General features: G+C 47.3%; 1 long non-coding RNA gene across 1 annotated transcript; it reads left to right on the top strand.

The window, feature by feature from the left end:
• The first annotated feature begins 5,861 nt into the window (after positions 1-5,861).
• LOC136612987 (uncharacterized) lies at positions 5,862-6,631 on the top strand. Its single transcript, XR_010790431.1, has 3 exons — positions 5,862-5,997; positions 6,232-6,319; positions 6,405-6,631. It is a non-coding gene; the product is annotated as an uncharacterized lncRNA (long non-coding RNA).
• The last annotated feature ends 683 nt before the right edge of the window (positions 6,632-7,314 follow it).

Here is a 7,314-nt window from a genome sequence, read left to right on the forward strand (position 1 = left end):
CTAATTTAGACGCCAGACCAAAAAAAAATATTCAGACGCTAGATCAAAGGTTTGTTTATGCAACACCCCAGAGGGGTGACCCTGGGCACCTGGCTAACATGAATAGCTGGGAGGGATAAGTGCTGGCTCGTCCCAGTGGCACTTACCAGGCTCTGGTCCCGGAGGGATGACACGTAGCCAAGGCCAGAGCAGGATCGCTGGCCAGCTTCGACACTCCTTTGGCATGGAGCGCCAATAAATGGGATAGGGGGAGTAGTACAGATCACTCGTGACGCCACCGTTCCCACACACCAATATTCTATGCGGCAGAGTAATATACACGAAGACTTGTGTGTAGTACCTCGGGTCCCTAGGAACGGTTAGGGTCCAGTATAAATTTTACTTGGTAATAACTTTGTACAACAGGTAATACTGGTACAATTCACTTTCAGTAGTTACAGGCTATAGCTCAGAGGTAGGGAGAATACACAGGATGAATATAGCACTACAGTCCATGTTCTCTATATGTTAGCGATCCTGGATTGGGAGCACTCAAGAGGAAGAAGAGGGGTAGGGGTCACCCCGCAGACACTCTGGCAAACAATTATTCAGGAAGGCTTAGCCAATATACACCCTGCACAGCAGATATGGTGGGGTGTCTCAATAAAGTACCTCTGTGCGGTGATCCTAATTATGGACGGACGCACAGGAAAAGCCTGTGGTGTGAACGGGTACTTGTTTTAGAAACTGGGGTAGTGCGCTTTCTCTGTTGCAGGAACTCACTCCTCTCACATCCACACTCCAAATGCTACGGGATGTCGCTCTTCTTCCTCCATCTTCACCTACAAGGAAGCTTAAGGTGCTTCCATGCAGCTCTGTGTTAGCACTCTGTTGGAACTCCTGAAGATGGACTCCTTTCCCTCTCTCAATCTCTCCCATTTATAACCTCATTTGTACCACATGACAAGACAAACTGATACATTTACAGGCTTGCAATGATTTTATTAAACTTAACCCTTCAGATGCTGCAGCTGTACAACACATACAGAAAATGACATGACAGCTTTGCACTGTGCACCAACATAGGACAAAACATGTATGACATTTATGGAGGGGACCAGGATGATGTTCTGGGCCATTACAGTTTTCCCCCTACTTAAAATGAAGCCGCCCCCGGCGCCTCTAAAACAGAGTGTATACATCCAGAGTCAGGCCATCTTATGTGTCTGACTTTGATCCCCTTTAAGAACACACTGCTCAGTCACGGAGTGTGCAAGGTGAAACCTGTAAACACAACTCCTACCTCTGGTCACTTATATATAAGGATGTACCCACCCCCAGTGTACTCTGACTAAAGGAAGTGTCATTTCTATGTGTGGCTTCTATTTATGACGGCGTGTAAAGGACTGTGATTGGAAGTACATTAGAGAAAAATCTACTAGGCTGGACAGAATCCAAAGGCACTAGTATTGCTATGGAGAGTCATACATAACACTTTACTCCAAAGACTAGTGATGTAAGATCAGTGGAATGAACATCACTGTTTCTTACTTTGAGGAGAAACACACTGTTACAAAACACAAAAATATGAAAAGGCGACTGGCAGGAAAAAGAGCAAAGATCTCACTGGAGCAGTCAGTGGCCTAAGTCAATGCCACTGTCCATGATTTGAATGAGGTGAATGAAAGGCCCCGCCCACTGTGACAGACTGAACGGGCTGCGTAAACACTTAAGACCGGACTAAGGGGTACACAAGAGATCTTCAGTCATACACATCTAACTAGCATTCCATACACACAGTCTCAAACATATGGTGACTGTACCTAATTTGCATGAAATTTGCATTGAATTGATTACATTATACTAAACATTAGTTATGCATAAATATATAATGACTTAAAGCATAAAAAATGACTGTTAGGGCTCCCACCTACTGGTGTTTTTTCTCCACTGCGATGCGATTCTAAAGTTAAAGTCTCGCATCGCAGTGCGAGAAAAACGCCGCAGATACCCCAAAATCGCTGGGATATCGCTGAGACATTGCCAGTCTTTTCAATGGGGCCAGCGGCAGCAGCGCTAGCCCCATTGAAAAGATATGGAGAATTCCGCGGACTGTCACAGCTGTGGCAGGAGTTTCCTTCATCCCGGCGGAAAGGGCTGTGCAGATTGGCTGAGGGCTCAGCCAATAGCTATTGGCTGAGCGCTCAGCCAATGACAGATAGCTCTTAGCTATTTATTCATGAATAGCTAAGACATTGCTATTCATGAATGAATAGCTAAGAGCTATCTGCCATTGGCTGAGCGCTCAGCCAATAGCTAAGCACTAGCTGCTATTGGCTGAGCACTCAGCCAATCCGCATAGCCCTTTCAGGAGGCGGGGATTTTTAAATCCTCGTCTGCTGAAAGAGCTCAGTAGCAGTGCGGGGAGCCAGCTGGAGGACGCGGCTGACAGCAGGAGAGGTGAGTAACTTTAGAATTTTTTTTTTAACCACTTTTTGATGATTATCGGGGAAGGGCTTATATATCAGAAACCACTGCTTTCAATGGGAACGGCAGCAGTGCCAATCCCATTGAAAGCAATGCGATAGCATGTTGTGGACTTCTGCCACAGCTGTGACAGCTGTGACAGCTGTGGCAGCTGTGACAGCTGTGGCAGAAGTCTGCGGCATTCTCCATATCTTTTCAATGGGGCTAGCGCTGCTGCCGCTGCCCCATTGAAAAGACTGTCGCAGCGATATCCCAGCGATTTTCTCGCACTGCTCTGCGAGAGTTTTCACTTACTCTCACAGCGCAGTGGAGAAAAAAACGCCAGTGGGTGGGAGCCCTTAGAGCAAGAGCACGAGCAAATAAACCTTTCAGGTTGCAGTACGCCGTTACTTTCCTTCTCCAGCACACACTTGAACATTTTGTAATGTTATGTAACTTGCATAAAACTTTTCAACATGAAAAAAAATCCTTTGCAGTCTCTTTGGCATAAAAGTATTATAAAGAAAAGAGTGAAAAACAAAACTGTCTCTTATGCAAAGAGTCGTTTGTGGAAGATGGGGGCTATTACTCAGGGAAATGAAAATTATTCTGCGGGAATGTCATCCTTGTCAACTCGAACCACCAATTTGTCCCGATTCTTGGCATCAGCTGCAGCTGCTGAAAGCTGGTCATCCTCTGTGGGCACACCACTAGTGGAAGGTTGTTCATAAACTTCAGGTGGGGAGGACTGGGGGGACTTACCCACTTAACCCGCTCCCCATTAAAACAAAGACAAATACAAGTATATGCTGGCTTATTGTGGGTAGGCCACAGCCTTTATTTAACCGTATAAACTTTTTAACTGTTAATCCTTTATTTTTCTCTCCTTCCATGCCAAATACTAAAATGTCCGATTCTAAAAGTTCGCTGTATAACTGAGGCGTAAGAAGGCCCTCATCGGCCTGAAAAGCCCTTCCATTCCTTGCTGGCATGGAAGTCCTAAAATTCCGCCTACCGGCTGTGACAACTTCCTGCAACACTTTCCACCTCTTCCAATCTTCTCTTCACCCCCCCCCCCTCAGCTCAGAGGGGGGGTGGGCGAGCGTCTTCACTCTTCTTCTCCACGGTCCAGACTGATCCTCCTTCTTCCTCTTCCTTCTTCTTCCTCTGCTAAAACCCCTCCCCTACCCCTAGTCGCTTCCTCTCTTCTTGACTCCTCCCCCCCCCCAGTCCTCAGCATCTTCACTAGCACGTTTTGCTGCTATCTAGGACTAGTGCATGGGAAAGTGGACTCTGTACTTTCCTCAGACAGGGACTCAGGCAGAGGGGACATGGCTGATCTCCTACGGAGCAGACGTAGGAACATCCCTGGTGTGGCCTGTCTCTCCCCCATAAAATGAAAGTTGAAATTTGAGTCACCATAAGTCAGTACAAAAGGCTATAACAGCTCTGGTATATATTCCTGTACAACTCCATTGCCCCAATGAATCAAAATCCATACGGGGTGGGATGCCTGAGTAGTCACTCCATTGTTCCTGAAAATGTGCTGCATTGGGGCAGGCCTTACAGAGCCTTCCATATCCTCAGGTGCTGTAAACGTAGGCAGCCTAGTGATCTGTAGATCCTCCTCCCAGTATCCAGGCAGCCTAGGAGGAACTGGTTCTACCTCAGCCACTGGAACTCGTCCTCCCAGCGGGATCCATCTTGTCTCTCCCCTGGCCAATAATGCTCTGGGCCCAGGAGTCTGCAGCCGCAGTTAGCTCCTCCCACTTCGGGCACCAGCTAGTCCATGAAGTAGAGGTAGTACCCCCCCCCCTACTTTGCGCCAAGCCAGGGCGTTGTCTCTGTGGTGCCAAGTAACTTTGGCGGGAGCTACTTGGCTGGAGTGAGTCACAGAGGAGAGTATTAACATATAATTGGCGCCATCTTTGGTGGCCCCACTGGAACTTGTATGGCAGTCCATTGATTTGTATTGGCGCAGTAGATCGTATCCTGTGCCAAATGATGCCAGAAAAAGCATAACGCTGCAACACCCCAGAGGGGTGACCCTGGGCACCTGGCTAGCGTGAAGAGCTGGGAGGGATAAGTGCTGACTCGTCATGATAGCACTTACCAGGCTCTGGTCACAGAGGGATGACACGCAGATAAGGCTAGAGCAGGATCGCAGGCCAGCTTCAACACTCCTTTGGCAGGGAGCGCAAATAAAACAGATGGGGGGAGTAGTCGTACAGATCACTTGTGATGCCACCGTTCCCACACACCGATATTCTATGCAGCGGAATAATAAACACGGAGACTTGTGTGGAACTACGTAGTAATGCTGCCCCCTAGTGTTAACAAGCATCAAATCTGTCACTCACGCTATCACTTGGTCCGGACACCTGGGACTCTATACAGAGAATCTTCTCACTCCTCCCCATCTCCAGCACATACTGTCCGGTAAGAACAGGAGACGAGTAGTAGGAGACAAGACATCCTCCCCATATAGCATCTGGACCTTGTGATAGTGGAGGTGACAGATCTCTGCTTGTTAACTTGTTGTTGGTCGGCCAGACAAGTGCGAGCACCACCCAGCAAGTTGGCAGTGGGGCGGAGTCGTTCGGCCCCTGCCCCAAACCAAAGTAATTATTTTTTACCGGCAATTAATATTACTGGTAAAAAAATAAAAACGGCACCAGCCTTGGTGCATAATTACCAGCCAGGCCAATCAATTACCGGCCGGGTGGCAACCCTACACCCAGCACAGACAAATCAAGACCCTGTACAGTTGGCGGCTTCTGAAGTAGAAGAGGCCCGCAGAACAAAGAGCTGTGACTAACTGCAGCCATGCTCACCGCTCCCTTGGCCCAATTTTGGTTCAAGAGCCCACTGGGGAAAGGGGGCTCCAAACCCATTTGCTACTGGGAGAAGGAACCTGTGTAGGAACTTCTTTGGTGACCAAGGGTCACAGAATGCTGTGGGGGACAAAGACTAAGTCCTGCCATTCTTGGTGACGAAACCCTGCACCGTAATGGGGCCCTATTTTGATCCTTGACTCTCGTCTGTGCCCTCCATTGGCCCCATAGCAGCTGATTCTATATTATGTGCATGACTTTAGCTATGATCCAACCTGTCCCAGGAATATTTGCCATGTTTTTGAATTTTGGCAAAAATATCCTGCAGAGTAAATAATGTCTGCGGTTTCCACGTCCAAAGTCCTCGATGTGTACCATACACAGTCTGTTTGTGTACAATCGCTTGCAGGCATACATATGTTTCCCACTAAGTACAAGAACTGTGTGTGTCTTTGCCTGCCAGGATGAGTCACCTGAGTGGTGGCGGTAATGAGGATGATGATGATGATGTAAGGGGGAGGATGAGGCTGTAGATATTGAGTCATCGTCCCCAGTACAAAATGTTCTCTAATAGCACATCTAATAAGCGTGCAAGTAAGAAATCCTGTATAGGAGATATATGCAGAAAGAGGGGACAGTGGGCGTCTTAGGGGGACGGGCAGGAAGGTCAATGGCTTAGGAGACGATGCCGGAAGAGAAGGGCGACTGGGAAGAAACGGTAAGCTCCATATGGCTCGCAAATCCCACAGGTGGCCTCAGATATGGGATGCTATTGAGTAAAGAGACCCTGTGCATTGTGGTGGTTGGGTGAGGGGGGTTGGCGATGGTCTGATCTCCCTCGAGCTTTGTGGTTTCCCCTGATTCACGACTGCTGAATTTGGCTTCGGAACTGATGTTCTATTGGGTGGAAATAGAAATTCCATACATTTTTAGCTTTTTCGTTTCTTTTAAGAGTACAGAAAGGAAATTCCAGAGCGCAGTCATCACAGTCAATAAAGCCTGCCGAGGGCAGAACGTCCAATTCCTTCAAGATATGGCAGGTAAGAAAGGGGTGGACCTTATCCAAGATGGGCCAAATATACAGTGGTAGGAAGCAATGATTAACCCTAATGTCCTCTCTCCTAGGTCATGGGCTGCCATAGACTCCGGTGGAGATACTGTAAAGGTTTACACTTCTGTAAAGATCAAACTGCGCAAATGATTACTACCGAAATGTACTGAAAATAGGAGCACATAGGTGTGATTGGAGATCTCCCACTGCTGTGTGTATACGGCTCCTACGCAGTTATGTGTCTCTGCTACAGGGTATAACAAACCCTGTGGATTCCCTCTGCCCGCTCTTCTGATAATCTGCATGCAGAGATCGGTCCGTACTGTTACCCCATAAGCTTACCCGCTACCCCGCCCTCCATCTCCCCCACCAGTAAATAAGACACAGACACGATGTTTGGATTAAATTGCATTAATTGTGCAGAAAGCAGCAAATAACAGCATACCCACACCAGAAGAGGTCATGAAATAAATACTGTACCGGAACAAAGCTGATAACATAAATACAACACCAGAACCCAGCTCATAACATACAGAACAGCTCAGTGACTAAATACGGTACAAGAACCAAGCCATAACAGACATACAACAGTAGAACCAAGTTTATAACATACATACAACGCCAGAACAACTCAGTGACTAAATATTGTACCAGAACCAAGATCATAGCATACATACAACACCAGAACAGCATAGTGGCTAAATACTGTACCAGAACCAAGCTCATAACAGACATACAACAGTAGAACACCTCCGTGACTAAATACTGTAAACAAACCAAGCTCATAACATACATACAACACCAGAACAGCGTAGTGGCTAAATACTGTACCAGAACCAATCTCATAACAAATACAGTAGCAGAACAAAGCTATTTTTACATGGGTCGCCTGTCACTCTACAGTTGCTCAAAAGAGCGATTATGGGCAACTATCATCCTATGTAAATACAGGACCCGACCGCGTGCGTAAGCGATTAGCTCAGC

The sequence above is a fragment of the Eleutherodactylus coqui genome, chromosome 2 (assembly GCF_035609145.1).
Source record: "Eleutherodactylus coqui strain aEleCoq1 chromosome 2, aEleCoq1.hap1, whole genome shotgun sequence".
Classification (NCBI taxonomy): Eukaryota; Metazoa; Chordata; class Amphibia; order Anura; family Eleutherodactylidae; genus Eleutherodactylus; species Eleutherodactylus coqui.